General features: G+C 44.2%; 1 protein-coding gene and 1 pseudogene across 1 annotated transcript in view; one reads left to right on the plus strand and one right to left on the minus strand.

Annotated features, from left to right (window-relative positions):
- Positions 1–20,918, minus strand: part of Sdk1 (sidekick cell adhesion molecule 1) — a 960,116-nt gene that overhangs the window by 640,803 nt on the left and 298,395 nt on the right. The gene's annotated exons all lie outside the window — the stretch shown is intronic.
- Positions 2,243–2,340, plus strand: LOC118572852 (annotated as a pseudogene).

Consider the following 20,918-nt stretch of genomic DNA (forward strand, 5'->3'; position numbering starts at 1 on the left):
GAACTCGCAACCAGTGCTTCTGCAGTGGCAGAGCCCTGCAAGGTCCCCAGGGCAGGTGTGCATCCGGACACTGTAGGAAACTAACGCAGGTGAGGAGAGCAAGGGGCTGGGGGAGGAGGGAGGCTTCAAAGCCAAGAACAAGCAGCCACTGGGACTCCGAGTTTACAACTGACATTGGAAGCCAACACGCACTCCATGCCATGTACGGATACATGGTCAACACCCAGTCAGGTTCATGCACAAAACAATCAACACCTGGAACGGCACAATCTCAAAGCATTAGCTACATATAGAAAAATCTTTGATTTAAAAAACAAAGCTTTGCAAAGATACAAAGCACACAAATGAAATAACATTGAAAACAATTTAAACAAGTTGTTATGAGATGAGCCTGCAACCTCAGCATGCTGAGAGGCTAAGTTACAGGAGGACTGCAAAACTGAGACCAGCCTGGGCTGAGATCCTACCTTGATTAATTAATAATAAATAGCTAAGCAATTGAAAATGTCCTATCCTTAACTCTATTGTTGTTGTTGTTTTTTTAGCCAAAAGATTTACAAAAGTTCTGACATAATTTTACTTTGAAATATTGTTATGTTTTAAATCACTTGGTAAGCTAAGCTCAGTTTGCATAGTAATTCATAGTGAAAATTATTCCTCAAGAGAAAAGGAAATTAATCAGTGGATGGCATTCCCAAGTAAGATCCGCAAATGTCTTATCTGAACACGATACAGCCTCAGTGCATCAGCGTTCCAAGTGTAGTGTTTACTGGGACTATGTACCTGGTTTTCTTTCCAGGTAGGACAGGATGGGAGCAGCTGACAGGCAGACATGGGAAGGTCTTAAGCGGATGAGCTGGAGCTCAGAGCTGCTCACCCAAGCCAGAGGAGACTTTTGTTTGTTTGTTTTCTCAAAAAATTCCCTTTAATAAAACACTCTTTACTTAAAGCATGAAACAATCATATGTATGGTTTGTTTGGTGTCTGAAAGACACAATGTCCAAAACCCATTCTGGCTTATTTAACTAGACCTTCCAAGGCCAACACAAGACAGAAAGAATAAAGAAATTACTACATAAATATAAATATATTTTTCCTTCGTTTTCTTCACATTTCCAGGTGTCCATGACAATTTATCAAGACATAGCATATTCTGGTCTGGAAAAAAAAAAAAAAGAAAGAAAAAGAAAAACCTCCAAAAATTGAAAAGATCTGAACTCATAGATATTCCCTGACTGTAACTAATTCAGACTAGCAATAAATATGAAAAAGACTACAAGAAACTAAACAATATATGCTTGGGGGGGGGATGAGTAAAAAAAAATATGACAGGAAATAAAAATATACTGAATTCATTAAAATGCAGTATGTCAAACAATAATGTGGGACGCAGCTAAGGCAGTATAGACAGGAGAGTCGATAGCACACACAAAAGCTTACGTTACAAAAATGGGGAATAAAACCAAACCAACAGCCTTACTCTCTACATCAAAAATGAAAATAAACCCAAGGCAAGATTCAACAGACCCCAAACACTGGCTCATCAGAGGGCTGGGGAGACAGAGCTGAATCACCAGGCAAGACCCAAAGTGGAGACATGGCAAGAGGCTTGGCAAGGGAGGAGGCCAGTGTCACTCAAGACCCCGTGGCCAGCAGGAGCCAACAGAAAACTTCCAGCCCATAAAGTTGGCATCTCAGATGACAGGAAATAGTTCCTAGTCCACAGTAAACATAAAATTCATGGGAAACGGACCAGCCGGGAGAGTTCTGTAACAAGCAAAGAAATGAAGTCCTTCCTCAAAACCTTCTGAATCTATCTACAGAGGGCACTGTGGGTTCCCTAGAGGTTTCTACTACCGAAAGAGTTAGCATTGAACTGTGGGATCTTATCCAGAAAGAGGACAGGAAGGCAGGTGTCCTAGGCCATTCTAGAGTGTCCATACCACCTGCTCTAAAATCCTGACCAAGGCAATCTAGGAAATCATCTAGCTAAATAGTGCTTATGAACTTAGATGCAAAAACCTTCAACCAAAAGACTAGTAAGTTGGAGCTGGCACAGTAGGTAAAGGGTACAAGCTGGCCAGGCTGAGTTGGACCCCAAGGATCATGTGTCAGAAGAAGAGAACTACTCTCACCTTTTCCTTTGCCCTCTGCTCTCTACTCACACACTGTGGCACACTCAAGTTCACCCCCAAGTGATTGATTATTATATATGAAAAAAACTTTTGAAATTGTGTTATGTTTGCTTTGGCAGCACACATACTAAAATCACAATGAAACAGATTAGCATGGCCTCTTAACAAGAATGAGACATAAATAAGTCAAGCATTCCATATTGTGCTAAAATGATCAATACACATATGAAAATCTCAAATTAATAAGAATATTTTAAAATATAATAAGGTTACCTTTAGTTTAAAAAATAGGGTTATTTTTAAAAATGTATTGACTAGCAGAATCCAGTACTGTGCCAAAAACGGGAACATTTCAAGTATGCAAGGCTGGTTCAATATAAAAATTACCTGCTGAATGAATGGGATAAAAGCATCATTTATCTATCAAATGAAGCAGAAAGAAACTGACACAACAGGGAAGAACAGGGAACATTCTTAACGTCATGGAGAACACTGGAAAACCCTACATCTAATCAGTGTTCAAACCTGCAAGTCTCGTTCCCTGAACTTGGTAGTCACTCAAGAAAGTCGGCTCATCTTTGTATTACAGAGAGGCCTGTCCACGGGAAGACAGAAGAGAGGCGTGAGAGTAAAAGACAGATTTCAGAAGAAGGAGATGAAAGCACCCTGTTTATAGATGACTCCGGTTCTATATAGGAGATCCCACAGAAGCTGGAGCACTTAACCCCCCCCCCCCAACTAGCACAGAGATCTGAGCAGCCTGCAGTGCAGAGATAAGCACTGTCAAGGTCACCAGTGTAAACACTGAGCATGCTGAAGACAAGAGACATGCAAGACCACAAACAACACCCCCAATAAGGGAGTACTTAATGTTAAAACTATGACTTGCTGCAAGTTATAAAATGCTGATTTCAGAAATCCATAAAGGGGAAAAGGGGCTGAAAAGATGGCTCAGCGGTTAGGAGCACTTTCTGTTCTTATAGAGGAACCAAATTTGTTTTCCTAGCTCTCATATAGAGCCACTCACAACCACCTGTGACTCTAATTCCTCTGCCCTACACAAGCACCTGCACTTGTGTGTGTGCGTGCATATGTACACACACACACACACACACACACACACACACACACACACACACACACACACAAATGCAAAATGAAATAAATCGTTTAAAAAAGAAATTGAACTCTCAGGCAGTAGGGGCAGGCAGGTCTCTGAATTTGAGGCCAGTCTGGTCTACAGAGCAAGTTCCAGGACAGCCAGGGCTACATAGAGAAACCTTGTCTTGAAACCCTACCCCTCCAAAAAATAACAACAACAACAAAAAACCAAATTTAAAGTGTTCACAGACTAAAAGAATAGATACAGCAAAGTTGTCAAGTCTGTACAACTACACCAGAAAAGTTAACAGAACTCTGTTAAAACACCAGCAAGAATTTCCATTGATATGCACAAGGTTATTCTAAAATTTATACAGAAAGGCAAAGGAACTAGACTATCTAAGACAATTTTGAAAAGGAATAAAATGGGAGAAAATTGCTCCTCCTGATGTGAAGGCTTATTCTACCGCCACAGTAATAAAGCTGGTCTGGTACTGACAGAGGGGTCAAAGAAATAGATTGGGGGGCACAGGAAAGGCCAGACACAAGACAGACAGCCAAGTGACTTCTGACAAGGGTGAAAAGCCCACTCAGGGGAGGAAGGACAGCCTCTAAAATGAAAGCCATTAGAACCAACTTAGAAACTCCGAAGGCAAGAGAACAAAAGTGCTTCTAGTCTTCATATGGCATGCAGTATCAACTCGAAGTGGGGCATGGGCATGAATGCAAAACTACAAGACTTTTAGAAAAATAACAAGCATGAGAAGAAAGATCTGGAATGCAGGGCCAGGCATATGGTCTTAGGAGTAGCAGGGAAAGAATGCCACAGATAGGGAAAGATGGCTCAGTGGTTAGGAACGCTTGCTGCTCTTGCAGAGGGCTTGAGTTCAATACCCAGCACTCACAGCAGATGGTTCACCATCATCACCTGTAGCTGCATCTTCAGGGGACCTTGACACCCTCTTATGGACTCCGTGGGCACATACATGTGCACACACATACACACAGACACAAGTTATTATAATTTAAAAATAAAAATAATACATAGAAACATACTGTAAAAAAAAAACAAAAACAAAAAACAGATGGACTCTTATCAATTTTGAAAACATTTGATCTGCTAAAGCCCCTATACAGAAGATAGAAAGACTAACAGGCATGGCTGGAGAGGGGGCACGTACACAGTGCAAACCTGGAAAAAGATGAGAGTCTAGTGGGTAAACTCAAACTCCAACAGCACAGTCTCACCAAATAGGAAATGAAAAGACATACACACTAAGATTCCATTGCAGTGAATCTGCAAGTGGGAAATGATCAAAGGAAAGGTTTTGAGCATCCTTAGCCATTAGAGAAATGTGAATTAGAACTACCACATGGTAAGAGCTGGAGAGACCTCAGCAGTTAAGACTGTTCTTACAGAGGACCTGAGTTTGGTTCCCAGCACTCACGTTGAGCAGCTCACAATAGCCTGTAACTCTAGCTCCAGAGGATCCAACACCCTCTTTTGGACTCTATCAGTACCTCCATGCAATGCAGGTAGTACATACACATTCACACACACACACACACACACACACACACACACACACACACACACACACACTAAACAATACATTTTTAAAAAACTACCACAAGTTCTCACTGCAGACTTTCTGGAATGGCTGAAGCATTGTCACCCCCAAGAACATAAGGCACGAAGTCACTCACATACTGCTGGTGGATAAATTAAGTGATACACTCAGGAAACAGGCTGGCACTTTCTCACGAAACTACACAGGTCACTCCAGCACTCCAGCCTTGCAACTGCACTCTTGGGCATTTGTTCCAGAGAAACAAAGATGTATGTTCACATGAAAACCTGCACTCGGTGTTTATAACAGTTTTAGTTCCCACAGTTAAAACTGGCTTGAAGCCAGCTATCTCTCCAAAGGTGGAGGCTGTACACACTGAGGTTACCCCACAGCAAGGAACACTTACCACTGGTAATAAAACAGAACAAATTAGAACCAGCAACCTGCAGGGCACTTTTCAGACCGAGAAGAGGTGACACAAACTATGACACATTTTATATAACATTCTTAAAATGACAAAATTATAGAAACGGCGGTTAGTGGTCACCAGAAAATTAGAGCAAGGGGGTGAAATACAAACATAAGTGGGCAGCGTAAGAGAGTGTTCGTCAGCTGGAGACATAGACGTCAGTTGGCCTGGTGTCCGACCGTAATTTTATAGTTCCCCTGGGAAACCTGATTAAAAAGTATTAAAGTGCAAGGGTCTCTGTGTATTGTTTCTAACAATTGCAAACAAATCTATAGTTGCCTCAAAATAAAACCGTAAATAAGTGCATCGATAATGGGTAAAATAAAAAAGTAAGTAGAAGTAATCATTTTTTTATTAAAAAAAGATTATTTTACTTTTATACATGTATATCCGTGTGTGGGTTTGTACACATGAGTGCAGGTATCTTTGAAGTCCAGAGAAGTGTGCTGGATCCCCTGAAGCTGAAGTTACAGGCAGTTCTAAGCTGCCCAAAGAGGGTGCTGGGAACTGAACTTGGGTCTTCTGCAAGAGCAGCAAGTGTTTTAACTGCTGAGCCATCTCCCCAGCCCCAGGAGAAAACGTTTTGATCCCATATTGTACAAGGATTTTTATCTGATTATAGAAAGAATATCTACTTCCTAGTGACAAGAAAGACAAATAAAAATGATTTAAAAAAAATTCACACTCCCACATCCTAAAGGGAGATAGAGAAGCAACCAGAAAGCACATGGGAAGGTGCTCTACACTGTCTGACCATAGACAGTAATTACAAAATTGAAAAAAGACAAAAAAAAAAGACAGCACTAAATGCAGGCAAATATGCAAGAATGCAACAAACACTATTGGCAAGAATGGACAAACCCTTCCCCGTGGTCAGCTGTGGATCCCTGCTCCCATTGCCCCAGTCACACTAGAAAGGAACAATACAATTAACACCACTGCTGCTTCTTGGGATTTAAAAGACCTTGTCAAACAGTGGAGATTGCAAAGCTCTGGTGAGGCCCATAGGGGAAGCTAGTTCCTTCTGGTCAGAAGAATGGAATCTGAGTCCACCTCTGGCCGTGGGGAGACAAGACATTCTGATCTGCTCCAAAAGTTGGAACATTACCTACGAGTCTTCTCCAGTCAGAGCTAATTCAACTGGGCTGTCAATCTCCTAGTCTACTGCTCAGGAAGGCTGATTTCCCTGAAGATGACCCTTAAGGAGATCACATATTTAGGAGCCCTAGAAGCCCCACCCTTAGGGCAGTCTCTTACAGATCTTCCTGCTCAACCTGCTCCCTTTTCCAAGTCCTCACTCAAAAGAAAAACTTTTCCATCTCCACCTCTTTGTTTTAGAGGTACTGGTAAAAAGTCTAAGCACATTTTCCCTGATACCCCGGGCCTTCCAGCTCTTTCTCTGAAGCTCCTGTACCTCATTATTCTGTTCAGTGGCTACTTTCGAGCCTCCATTGCTAATCTCTCTTTTCTTTTCTTCCAGATGGCTTCCAAATGCCCACTTGGTTGCTTTCCTTTCAAACTCTACTAAAATTGTTTCCGAGCTCCCTTCTCAGTCCATCCCTAAGCTCTTTTGGTAGTATGAGTTCTACAACCTGACAATCACAGGACCTTTACCACAGACCTAGGGGGATATAATTTTAACATCTAAAGTGTTCCCACAGCAGTCTCATCACATAGATGATATTTCCTCCTTAAGAAAAAAAAAAAAGAAAATCAAAGCTAGGGCTGGTAGTGGCACACACCTTTAATCCCAGCGCTTGGGAAGCAGAGGAAGAAGGAGCTCTGAGTTTGAGGCCAGCCTGGTGTACAGAGCAAGTTTCAAGACAGCCAGGGCTCCACAGAGAAACCCTGTCTTGAAAAAAAAAATTAAAAAAAAAAAAAATATATATATATATATATATATATATATATATATATATATATGGAGAGAGAAAGAGAGAGCGAGCGAGCGAGCGAGCGAGAGAGAGAGAGAGAGAAAGAGAGAGAGAGAGAGAGTGTTAGATAACAGGTGACTTGTTGAAGGTCACAAAGAAAGAAAATGCGAAGTCAAGGTTAAGTTCCTGTAATCTAACTAATCCCAAACGATGCAAAGTGAAAGTGACTCTGATTACCCTTGCATAAGTAGACACTGACTTTTATGACTGAGAAACAGTTCACACTTTAGTTCCAAAACCAGAAAATAACATACACAGGCCTATCACCAGTGACCATTCTCAGAGAAGTGGCCTACGACAGTCATTCCATTAGCTGGACATTGGACATGGTAGAAAGGCAACTATATTAAATCTCCTACAAGCAAAGTAACCTGAAGTCACCAAGACAGAACGGCCAGTACTCTCTGCCTAGCTGCAACACACAACACAGCATTCAGGCAAAAGAAATAAAAAGTGAAACAAAAAACAGGAACAGAAAGTAGGAGAAGTTTTCATATCCCACTATGCTCCTCAGCATTCTGAGAACAAACTGGGACACACGACGGTGGCCACAAGATGTGTCCCCTGCCACAAGATACCATATTTTTAAAAACTGAAACATAAACCAAGGAGCTCAAGTCAAACAAAAAAGCCTTCTCTACCTATTACCCTCTAGGAAGCTGACTGAACGTTAGACATCAAGTCACTTGGGCTTGCCTGTAATTGACATTTTCTTGTTTTTAATGAGATGTGGGTATACACCCTTAAGTAGGCCTGGCAAGCCACACTCTTCTTAAGGCTCCAGACTTTACAAACCCAGTGATGGGCATTTCCTAAAACTATGTAATGTCATAGAAATAAGCAGTTCATTTTTTATCAATAGTACTCTTAAGCAAATAAGCACATAAAATGTTTCACACCACTAGCTAATGCAAATCAAAATCATAATTAGTGAGATACCTCACCTCAAGCAACCCACTAAAATGTCTATAACTAAAAGACAGATGCTGAGAAGCCTGGGAAAGAGCAAGAATTCACCTACATCAAGAGAATGAAAAATGCCAACAGGGGAGGGGGCAGTCGTTCAAAATGTTAAGTGTCACAAGTCACCCCATGACCCAGGAATTGCACCCCACACTGTACAGAGAGGTCTGTCCACATAACAGCTCATGCACAATACCTCATTAAGACATTATTCACAGCAGAAGTGGAAACAACCCCAATGCACTTCAGCTAATGAATGGCTAGGCAAAGTCAGCTGTTTGCACTCACTGGAAGGTCTGCTGATGAGAAGCAGTGGGCACTCGCCAAGCATGTGCAAGGCTCTGGGTTCAGCCCCCACCAGCGTGACAGGGAGGTATTGTGACAGCATTAGGGCATGTAAAAGAAACCAATGGCAAAGGGCCACATACTCTGTAACTGCATCAATATGAAGGTTGCTCACTGAGCATATCCATACGGACTAAGTAAAGGAGTGGCTGCTGGGGGTGGGCGGCAAAGCAAGAGGGGTAGAAGGGAACGAGAGCATGACAAGTGGCTGCTATAGCTTCAGTGTTTCTTTGGGGAAATCATAAAATTAGGTCATGGTGATTGTAGCATATATATCACAGCTCTGCAAATATATTAAACACTTGAATTATGAACTTTACACGGGTAGACTTTACAGCTCTAAATTATATCTCCATATATCTGTTAAAATACCATATTTAGAAAATAATAGTATTTGGGGCAGGCCTAAGTTCTTATCATTTCAATTCTTGTATAGATGAAGAAACAGAGGCATATCAGGGTTCCAGAATCTGCCCAAAGGGGACACAGCCAGGAGGAGGCAGAGCCAGGACTGACATCAGGGATGCTGTTACCCTGGTGCCACCTGCACTACAGACACAGAAAGGCTCTGTCTGGGCATGGGCAGTGGCCAGTCAGCAGGGTTCCCCCAGTATGAAGGGCATGCTCCTTCATCATCAGGACCTTCCCCAAGCATGGGGGACATGCTTCTTCATCATCAGGACCTTTCCCAAGCATCGGAGACATGCTCCTTCATCATCAGGACCTTCCCTAAGCATCGGGGGCATGCTTCTCCAGCATCATGACCATAGCAGAGACTGGTTCACTGCAATCTGAGAATAGGAGAAGAAAATGACCCAAGAGCCTTCAAACTTTCCTTCAAAATAGTCAACGTTAAAAGAAGGAACTATATGAAAATGAGCTGAGGACATTCCCAGCTCCCAGGGTCTCTGAGTAAAGCAAAATTAGGTCATGCTCAACTAGATTGCATACCATTCCTGAATCAGGGACAAAAGGAGGTAGGGGATATCCCCAACTGGTCTCCAAGGCACCCACCAGCACTCCATCAGGAAAGGCACATATCAGAAAGGGAAGAAAAATACCCTTCCCAAAGTCCTGACAAAGATCATCATAGGGATTCCTTTGCTTTGGTTTTCTGGAGACAGAATCTCATGTAGCTCAGGCTGGCTTCTTGAGCTACTTTGTAGCTCAGGATGGCCTTGAATGAGGATGAATGTGGTTTTTCTTTCTTTTTTTCTTAAAACAAAACAAAACAAAGGTCTGGAGAGATGGCTTAGTGGTTAAGAGCACTGGCTGCTCTTCTGGAGGACCTGGATTCAATTCCCAGCAACCACATGGCAGCTCACAACTGTCTGTGACTCTAGTTCCAGGGCATGCAACAGCCTCACACAGACATGTGTCCATGCAAACACCAGTGCACATAAAATAAAAATAAATTATAAAAAGAAACAAAACTAATTTTTTTTTGGTGTGGGGGGGGAAGCTGAGGATTGAACCCAGGGCCTGTGCTTGCTAGGCAAGCGCTCTACCACTGAGCTAATTCCCCAAACCCAGCAAAACACTATTTTAAGATTAAACTTTATTTAGTTTTATTTATGTGCATGTATGTTTTCCTGACTGTCTGTAGTCACACCATGTATATATCGATGCCTACAGAAGTCAAAAGAGGGAGCTGGAGCCCCTAGGGCTGGGGTTACAGGAGTACTGGACAGCCTGTTGTGGGTGCTGGAAACCAAATTCAGGTCCTCTGAAAGAACAGCAAGCATTCTCAAAAGCTGAGCAATTTCTCCAGCACTCTGTAAGTTCTTATTATCAGTGAGTTAATGGTAAAATGAGTAAGACTCCCAAGCAGAGCATGACACGGGATGTCTGCTATCACAACACACTTGCCAACAAAGGCAGAAGCAAGACCCTCGTCTGCATTTTTACTCAGTTCTCGCTGCAACTTTTTTTCCACCCACAGGTTAGCAGTGTTGCCAATGCCCTGCAGGCTTGGGGAGGACAGGAGGACGCGGGCTCTGCGAAACCTGCTGGCTAGATTTCACCTTGACTTCAGGGGGCATTAATAGATAAGGCATTCAAAACCACTTTCCCAGCTTCAAAACTGTATCGTAAACACATTCCATCTGAGAATGAGATAAAATGTTAAGTTGTGGCCTTGCGAGCCATTTCTGGAGTTGCTAAGATCGGGCCGGGTTCTTTGCATGAAGCTGTGACATTTACCCACACAGGATTCTCACAGCAAGAGGTTCCACGCTTCACGGCGAGGAAAGGGATGTCTGGGAACAGCTGAGAAAGGAAACAGAACACCAAGATAAGTAAACACAGGATAAAATGCAGCTCAAGGGGAAAAAAATAAATAAATAATCTTCCCTGGCAGAATTCAGCAGCAGTGACACACAGACAGCATCATTAAAATGTGGTGAGAATGACCGGAAGGTAGAGAGAGAAAAGGACAAAGAGTGGAGTGATCATTATCTGGACTATTATTCCAACCTAATGTAGAAGGCAGCATCCCAAATTTGCAAGGCCGGAACGTCAAATGTTGCTTCTCACTTTGCAAGGATTTTGTCATTCTAAGACGTTTGACTGCAAGGTGTGGGGGCTTGGCAATTATATTTTAAAATGGTGCATAATCTTTTACAACAGAAAGCTGACAGTCTATAGTGAGGCATCACTTTGATTTCAAACTGTTGGGTGATTCTTATAATGACTTGAGGAGTGCTAAGGAAATAAAGTAGCAGCAGGTGGCCAGACAAAGGCGAAGAAATTCCTCACTCCACAGGCAGTAATCAGGTTGAAATACTTTCTCCATTACGTCCCAAAATAGAGCAGACAGTGATACACAGGCCTTCTCTGTTACACAACTCTTGATTTCCACAAATAGTAAAATCATATTCAGTAGTTTCTGTATGAAACCACTAAGAGTCCTTGTGTGTCGTCTCTATCAGAACATCAGGCAAGGCCACCATCAGGAGAAATGTATTCACACTGGGCCTTTAATTATTATGTGACTCACCCTGGGCCTGCCGAACCTGATCTTTTTTGTTTGTTTGTTTTCGAGACAGGGTTTCTCTGTGTTGTTTTGGTGCCTATTCTGGAACTTTCTCTGTAGACCAGGCTGGCCTTGAACTCACAGAGATCCGCCTGTCTTTCCCTCCCAAGTATTGGCATTAAAGGCGAGCACCACCACCCCCCAGCTGGAATCTGATCTTAAAGCCCTAAAGTGACTGAAGGCTTATCCTCCGTGTGTGTGTGTGTGTGTGTGTGTGTGTGTGTGTGTGTGTGTGTGTGTGTGTTTGCACATACATACATGCTTGTATGTGTGCAGATGCATGTTTGTGGTGTGTGCATATATGTGATGTGCATATGGACACTGGAGGCTGACATTCAGTATCTTCCTGAATTTCTCTGTCTTTTTTTTCTTTTCCTTTCATCCTCTTTTTTAAGACTGTGTCTCTCACTGAACCTGGAGGACCAACCAAACCAGGAATCTTCTTGTCTCTGCTTCCCCAGGCTAGGATTACACTGCCACTCTTGGCTATTATATAGGGGGTAGGGATCTGAACTCAAGTCCTCATTCTTGCCCAGCAAACACTGAATGTACTATCTCCAAGCTCCAAATATTGCAAGTATTTTTTTAAAGTAAGCTTCATGTTTGATATGTAAAGAAAAACAGTATATGCATTATTTCTACATGCAAATGAGCATGATGATGGAGAGTGTCCAACTTCTCGGGGCTCATTTTCCTAGTTATCAGGGCCCACTGGCCTCATTGCAAAGTCCACCAAGACCCCCACCCCCATGCCCGACACACACCCAAATGGCTCATTTCATAATTGTCTCTTGAGGAGATTGTCTCAAGATTACTGTGGCTTTTCTGAGAGTCAGCATGATTAGCCAGGGCGAAATATTTCTTCAATCTTATGACTTTCACAAGATGCCCAATGCCAGGCCTCTGGGCAGGCACATGAAGGGCATACAGGAAGATGTTCTTAACAGCCAGGGCTCCCTAGACAGCCAGTGATCCTGATTCTGTCAGTCAGATGAAAGTTCTGAACGAAGCAGGTCTAGCCATGCCCTACAGGCTCAAAGCAGTTTAAAAGGGTCCACCCAGAGCTTTCAAAAGCTTAGGTTCTGGCTCTCAGTGTTATGATGCTGTGATGGGAAAGAGGTAATCTTCACAGCAACTGCCATCTTAAAGACAAGAACTAGGAGGACAAGGATCAACTGTGTGGGTCACCAGGAAGTTGACCAACACTGCCTTCCTGGGGGCCGCTGCGACAATTCTGAAGCCAAATGTGAAAGTACAGAAATCTGCCTTAAAAAATGCAGAGAATGCTGCAAACCAGCAATCTTCCCCAAATCCCCCTGATTATAATTAACCGATCTCTGTTGCATCAAGCAAGAAATTACCATGATTTAGTAATTTAAACATATTAACATTAATTTTCTCAATGCTACATAGAATATCTTAAGTTGTCAATTCTGTTTTGGTATCGTCTATTTCATTAACTTTGTTAGTATTTAAAAATACTAGTGCTTTGTTCCACAGAGTGGGATTTTGCAGCTCCTCCATCATCTGCCTCCTGTAATGCCTAGAGCATTAGCCATTCACAAGTCCATAAAAGAGGTCCCCAGAAATCCACAATGATATATCCTCTGTAGTCTGCTGGCAATGGTCGAGAGAAAGCCTGATCTGACCTAGTCTGGTGATCAGATGGCCAAACACCCTAACAATCGTCTTGGAACTCTCATCCAATAACTGATGGAAGTGGATGCAGAGATCCTCAGCCAGGCCCCAGGTGGAGCTCCAGGTGTCCAACTGTTGAGAAAGAGGAGGGTCTGCAAGAGCGTGAATTGTTGAATCCAAGATTGCAAAAAGCACAGGGACAAATAACCAAATGAATGGAAGCACATGAATTATGAACCAAAGGCTGTGGAGCCCCCAGCTGGATCAGGCCCTCTGGATAAGTGAGACCATTGAATAGCTTGATCTGTTTGGGAGGCACCCAGTCTGTGGGACCAGGATATGTCCTTAGCTGGCTGTTTGAAACCTTGGGCTTACACAGAGACACTTTGCTCAGTCTGGAAGGAGGTGACAGGACCTGCCTGTACTGAATCCACCAGGTTTAAATGAATCCCCAGGGGTGCCTTGATCCTGGAGGACATGGGAATGGAGGGGAGGGGCTGGGGGTAGGTGGGGGTGGGGGCAGGAGGGGGGAGGACAGGGGAACCCATGGCTGATGTATAAAATTTAAAACACATACTAATAAAGAAAAAAAATTTAAAAAAAAGATAAACCAAACATGGAACAGGTAAGAAGGTAAAAGTTAAAATTTATCTTCACTTCAAATCACTACTCAACAGGACAGTGGAGAACCAAGTGGTAGGCAAGAAACTGAGCAGGAAGCCCCAGGTCTGGAAGCCAAGCCTGGAGCTTCCTGCTACAGAACTGACGTTTATCCTCTATCGCCCAACACTGCTTCTGAGTTACTAGGAAGACAGATTTTCCCATGGCTGCCACAGCCATGGGCAAGTGGTACAGAAATACACAGGGAAGCCAACAGTTCTGGCTACGTGAAGACTGTGCTGCATAAGAAAACAGAGAATAGGGATAACCTGAAGATCCCATCATTCTTGCTGTCCCAACTGGTCAAACAGTATGTTTTATTCAAGGGGTTATTATGTAAATTATGACTTCAAAAACAACAGTAATAACAGCTAAGCTAATATACATATACATATATACATATACATATATACATATACATATATATATACATATACATATACATATATATATATAAAATGAGGGCACATAGGACATGGTAGGGTGTGCTGGTAGATAGGAAATTAGGGGTAGAGGGGAACATGGAGGGAGGCTGGTGGGCAGGGAGTTATGGGGGGTGGAGAGGGGATGGTGGCAGGCAAATATGGGTGACGGAGAAGAGCTGGTGGGCAGGGAGTTCGTGGGGGACAAAGCACTCCTGGTGAGCATGGAGGCATGGGGGAGATGGAAGGCTGCTGGGCATCAGGAAGGCACATGGAAGACAGAGGTGTGCTAAGCTGCCAGAACAAGTGGGTGCTGTGGAGGGTTGCTGGCGATGAAGTAGAGTCCACACCCTGACACCTAACCATCATTATAACTATATTCAAGTTTCTTTATCTTTTTGAGCCTCAGTTCTCCTATCTGTAAAGTGGGGATAAAAGCTTCAACCTGCAGTTTGAGAGAATTAAGTGACTTAACGTTATAAACTGGCTTAGGTCTGATCTACTACACACCACCAAGTTTCTTCTGTAGCATATAATCCATTTGTGACAAGCCACATCCAGAGAGTGACTAGGGAAAGAAAGGAGAACAGATGACATGCAGACCCAATTCTTTTATTTCTTTTATTTGGATCATCCAAAATTGTGATCCAAAGAAGCTTTATTTCCCCCCCCCCAAGTCCTCACATCTAATAAATTACTTCATTCTAGAACACAGCAAGCAGAAACTAAATCAACCCGATACAGATGTTGATAAAATCCGATCAATTTAAAATGAATAATTCAATCAGGAAAGTGTCCAAAGGTTTCACTAAATCTTTCCCCACATCTCTCTCACACTTCACACTAAGCCACTGACTGAAAAGGTTTTCATCACCTCCATCATGAATCTAAGAACACACCCTGCAGGCCCCTGTGACCTGGCACTCTTCCAGAACATTCATCATGGGCACACAAATCACAAGAAAAGAGAAATGCGGAGAGCTGGGTCTTAGGAGAAGTGGAGGTTCTTGGCCAGAAGTGCTCTCTGTTCTTTCATTTTTTCATTCTTATTCTGTCATAGGTTACAAAATGGTTCAGTACAGGTTCTTGCCATTAGCGAACTGTTCAAATAATGTCTTAACTTAAAGTACAGGTAAGTACTTCAGGCAACATAGCGTTATCGTCTAATGTTAGAAATGCCATAGCTGAGTCTGGGGAGGTAGCTCAGTCGGAAAGGTTCTTGTCATGTAAGCATGAGGACCTGTGTTCACTCCTCTAGAAACCACTACAATAGCTGGGCATAATGGTGTGTATGGACTATCTCAGTGCTGGGAGGCAGAGACAGGAGGATCCCTAGGATCTCCTGGCCAGTCTAGCCCAATCTCTAAGCTCCAGGTGTCAGTGAAAGACCTTGTCTCAAAATAAGTTGGACAGCTCCTGGAGACTGATGCCTGACATTGACCCTGGGCATGCATGCACACACATACTGACATCAAACACACACACACACACACACACACACACACACACACACACACACACTACAGAGCCATAGCTGACTTGTCATACCATCACTTGGTCCTGAGCAGTGAGTGTGTACTTTGCTTGAAGAAACTTTTGAATGGCAAATCAGATTGTGTCTGGTCACTCTATTCCTCCTCAACAGAGAGCTCCCTTGTGGATGAAATGAGGGTAGTGGGGTAAAGAACTTGGATTCACAAAAGATTCAGCTAGTTTTCTTGAAATACTGAACATCCCAACTGTGTTTGAAGTAAGATTCAATTTACGAAGAATTGATTTATTCACAGCTTTCCAAGAGCAATTCTGTATTGGCATAGACATAAGTTTATTGGATCAATGAAGCAGCCAACACATTTTTATTGAACACTTAGTACATGGAAGGCTTTGTGTCAGCTACAGAGAATAGACAGGAGAAAGTTTGGCCCTGAAGACACTGCTTCTTCAGGTATGGAGATGGGCTTTATTACAGTGAACTGGGTAAGGAAACCCCATATGTAGTTTAAACATGACATGGCCCCTTCCCCATGGGTACATGTCTTTTGACATTTGCTCCCCAGAGGGTGGCATTGCTTGGAAAAGTTGTAAAAAAATTAGGAGGTAGAGCTCTGCTGGAGGAAGTTGTCTTCACAGGGGCCAGGACTTGAGGTTGAAACTTCCTGTTCGAGCTGTTTCCTGACTTCAGATGCAATGTGACCAGCCAGTTGCTTCCTGTTCCTGTTGCAATGACTTTCTGCCATGATGGACGGTATCTTCTCCAAATGTTAAGCCAAAATAAACCATTCTTCCCTTAATAGTGTCTCGGCAGCTGTCTGGTCACAGCAATAAGTCACTAACACACCCAATGGGTCGTGCAAAGGGAATCTGAGGTGTAACTTTGGGCCATGAGGTGCCTGGGAATCTGACCACTCATGATCCCAGGGTAGGCGTTAGGATGCTTCTGGAAGAGATGAGCAACTATATGGTAAAATGGCAAGAGTACAGGGCCCTCTCCAAGTTAGACGGGCTCGGCCCATCTCTTCAGGGTCTACAAAGCAGGAAGCCTGGGCGGGGTTGGAGCCTCACCCCAGACCTCACTGCTGGAGCTGGGGCACCAGTCCTACATACAGCATTTCTGGCTCTCAGGTCTTGGAGCATCAGTAGCTTTCCTGGGTCAGTAGTACATATGAGGCAGATCCCTCAGCCTCTGCAATGTCTTCTAATTAACCCCTTTCTTCTCTCTCTCTCTCTGTCTCTCTGTCTCTCTCTCTCTCTCTCTCTCTCTCTCTCTCTCTCTCTCTCTCTCTCTCTCTCACACACACACACACACACACACACACACACACACACACACACTGCGTGACAGAATCAGTAGTTCCCCAAACCCTACAAACCACGCCTGGCTTCATCCTCACCATCGTCCTCCAGTACTCTCAGTCCTCCTCTGACTTGGTGGACACTGTCTTTGGGGCCTGGCTGCTATCTTGCTATCTTCATAGTCCTTATTCCTCTAGGCCAACGTGGCAGTTTTGTGTTAGGACTTTCCTAGTGCATCTGACTCACTGCCAGTCCTTTCAGCAAGGCTTTCAGATCCAACCAAGGCTCTATCAAGACAGGGTCCTCATCTGTACCCACTATACCACATCTGTACCCACTATCCATGTCTATACCCACTATACCACTACACCCACCCTGACTCTTTACAGAGCTCCTACTGACCTTTCCAACGCTCCCCTTCACTTTCTCTGAGAGCCAGTCACCATGCTAAAGACTACAGTGTGATGCCAGCTAACCCTGGTTGTACCTCACTGCCTTAAAAAACAGCATTGCTATGGAGCTCCTATTTATTTATTTGCTTGCTTGCTTGCTTGCTTATTATTTGGGACCAAGTCTCCTGTATTCCTGACTAACCTTGAACTTGCTATGTGGATAACCTTGGACTACCAATCCTCCTGCCTATACCTCTCCAGTGCTGGGATTACAGGTATGGGACACACACTCACTGTATGTGGTAGATTGAATCCAGAGCTTGTGGATGCCAGCCAGCACTCTGCTAGCTGAACTACCTCCCCAGCCTGGATCCCTTCCTCCACCTGCTCCCTCAGGACTTCTGCAGCCAAATCACCTCTATGCTAAGGCAGAAACAACTGACTCAAGTGTGTATGTCTTAGGTCTAGCATCCACACCATTAAAACAGCAGCACTCTGTCCTTGAACACTGATGAAATTGCTTCTATGGTTATCTCCCAGCTACCATGGGCAGTCTCAAATACCCAACCGTGTTCCTTCCCACATGGCACAGCCTGCTGCTCACATCATTTGGACATACTTTTGCCTATCCCAACTCTCAGCCGGCAGCACGTTCTTCTGACATCCATGCTGACCCAGCAAAACCATCTTGTGTGACTTTAACTTTCTTACACTCCCATTCACTTCATTCCTTCTGGGTACCCTCAGTGTGGCTCCTCTGTAAACGAGGCCCACTGACATGTCCCTCAGCCCATGCTCTCCTGTTCAATCCAAACACCCTCAGCTTCTCTCTATGGCCAACCCCATCCCGGAAGCCAACACCCTCATTTTCTTTTTAAGTACAAAAATTTAACTCCCTTCCATCCAATGGTCTCTAGAGCCCACATCTGCATATCCAAAAGCTCATTAATGTTCCTGCTAAATCAAAGAGCCACCTACTCTTTGTCTTCTTCAGCTACAAAGACATGGCAGAGGCCCCAACATGTGAACCTGCCTTCTAATCCCCAATCTAAGGGAGAAACAGACTAATGTCCCCACTGGCAAGGATCACACTACCCTTTTAGAGGCATACATCTGTTCTGCTTTGAGATCTTTTTTTCCTGTTCCATTTAATTTACCCTTCTTAACCTGGACCCATCTAATTTCAGATTCTCAGCCCCTCCTGAATACTATCCCTGTACCCACTCTTGGTCAGAGCTGTGACTACAGTCCTGGCCATACCCCATGTAGTCTGTCTACCCTCCTGCCTGCTGAAGAGAGCTGACAGGCAACATCTGCTAAGACCCTCTCTCTCCTCCTTTCTCTTTTCCTCCCTTCTCCCCTCCCTTTCCCCACCTCCCTCTCTCCATGCTGTCCCAGGGAGTCACAGACAATCTGACTAAAGCCCAGCAGTATGGGCTACTCAGAGCTGGGAAGCCCCTCCTCTCTTGGAGCCTTTACAAAAGGGGACTGCTTTGTATGGTGAGACTGGACCCTCAGCTCTATAACTCTGTTCCTTGTTCTCCGTGCTCTCCATAACTCTTAATCTGAAGGACAGTTGGTCTCAGTGACTTTCTCTGGAACCCACACCCTCCAATCCTACCCCAAACAATTCTCCTGCTTCTATCACCAGCTACCATGCCATTTACAGATCCAAGGCCTCACAGGACTCCCTAGGAGCTTTGTGCCCTGGACTCAGTTGCTTACAGCTCCCTCCAGCTCTTCTACTGGCAAAGGCATCTGCTCTCTTTCCATGCGCTGCTGTCCTTGGCTACAGACCTCATCCTGCAGCAAGACTCCTGTCGTCTGGGTGACCCACCCCACCCTCAAACCCTCACCTCACTGATCAACTCTACACCACACTCCCTGCCCTGCTTGTCCTGCCTAGTTCTTGCCTGGATTCTTACAAAGTGGTCTTTCTTAATGCTCGATGCACCTGTGCAGATTCCTGGGCAACAACAGGCCTCAAGTGCTCCATGAGGCCACAAGTCTAACTCTGTCCAGGATCTCTAAACTGCAGAGCCTGAGGCAAGGGTTAAATGCTGACTTTTTACTTGTGAATCTTGAGCTTTACAGGAAAAATACGAGCAGTAGGAGGCAAAGAAACAAGCCTGAAAAGATGTAAAATAATGAATGGGTCTCTCTGATGACAAGAAGGCAGAAACCTAAAGACAGACAGCTCTCTTGACAGACCGTCCCCATGCTTGTTGAACAATCCTCAGATGGATGACAGCACATTTGGGACCAGTCAGTCCAAGAGGGAAAAGGACAGGAAACTCAATGGCCTAGCACCCGCCATTACTCAGGGAGCAAGGCTCGCCTCTGAGGAGCCCTCCCCCTCCCTCCCCCAAGGTCTTCGAGATCGTAGCATCTAGCCCTTGGTGATGGACAGTTCAGGAACTGTATGGATGCAACATCTTATCCAAGCCAAGGAATGGAAGGGAGCTCCATCCAAACAGAACTAGAGAAGGGCCATGAAAGGGAAGGCTCTAATGGTTGACGTGAACCAAAAGAGAGTGCCTTGCAAGTGGTGCCATGAGCAAGCCGCCACTAGACACTCTAAAGAGGTCAACCAAGACCTGCATTTGAGCAGGACACAGTATATCACACACACACACACACACACCCCCCCAAAGGTCACACGTTTATCATACCAAAGGCTCTAAGAGGCTTTCCAAAAACCTCTGCGCGCCCCAGATTTCTTATGCTCAGAGCTTCCTTTTGCTTATGATATCATAAACTGGGTTTATAAAAACACACTTTGGGAAAAAATTATTCAGATTGATTTATCACCTCCTTAATACATAACCAGAAACTTCCCTCTCACCAACCACTTTCGATTGGCATTGGGTTCCTGTCAGGGAGAGAGAGAAGAGGGGGCTTGAGAAAGAACGGCTAAGTCGGATCTTCCTTCAGGCAAGAGGTTTATTAACACCGCAGCAGGCAGTAAGGCAGGGCTTCTGAAGGAGAATCTCACACCTCCCCACAAGGAAAAAGTCTACTTTTAAAGTTTCCAAGGGACTGGGGGCAGGGAGAGGCTGTGTGGTGTCCTGCTCTGCACTATGAAGAAGTAGGCTTAGCTAATACGTGACCCATTCGCTGACTGAGGGAAGGGCCAAGGCATACCTTACTGAAGTTTCCAGAACAGAGGTCACTATCTGTCTAGAAAGGGGAATAGGGATTGTGGTAAATGTATAACCCATGCAAGCTGACCATACTCAGGCTGTGTTTGACCTCTTTGGGGCTGGCTATGTGCCTGGCCTAGATCCTTAACTGGAGTGCCGGGTTCTAACAGTTCCCTCCATGAGTAGTGAGGGACAGGGGATTAAGACTGACCCTACAGCATGACTCCAACCTTGTTTTCTCTCTTGGACCTTGACCTTCAAACCAACCAAACTAAACTTCTCACTGTTCTGCTGACCCCTGCCTTCCCCTGCCCCCAG

Source organism: Onychomys torridus, chromosome 22 (assembly GCF_903995425.1).
Source record: "Onychomys torridus chromosome 22, mOncTor1.1, whole genome shotgun sequence".
Taxonomy (NCBI): domain Eukaryota; kingdom Metazoa; phylum Chordata; class Mammalia; order Rodentia; family Cricetidae; genus Onychomys; species Onychomys torridus.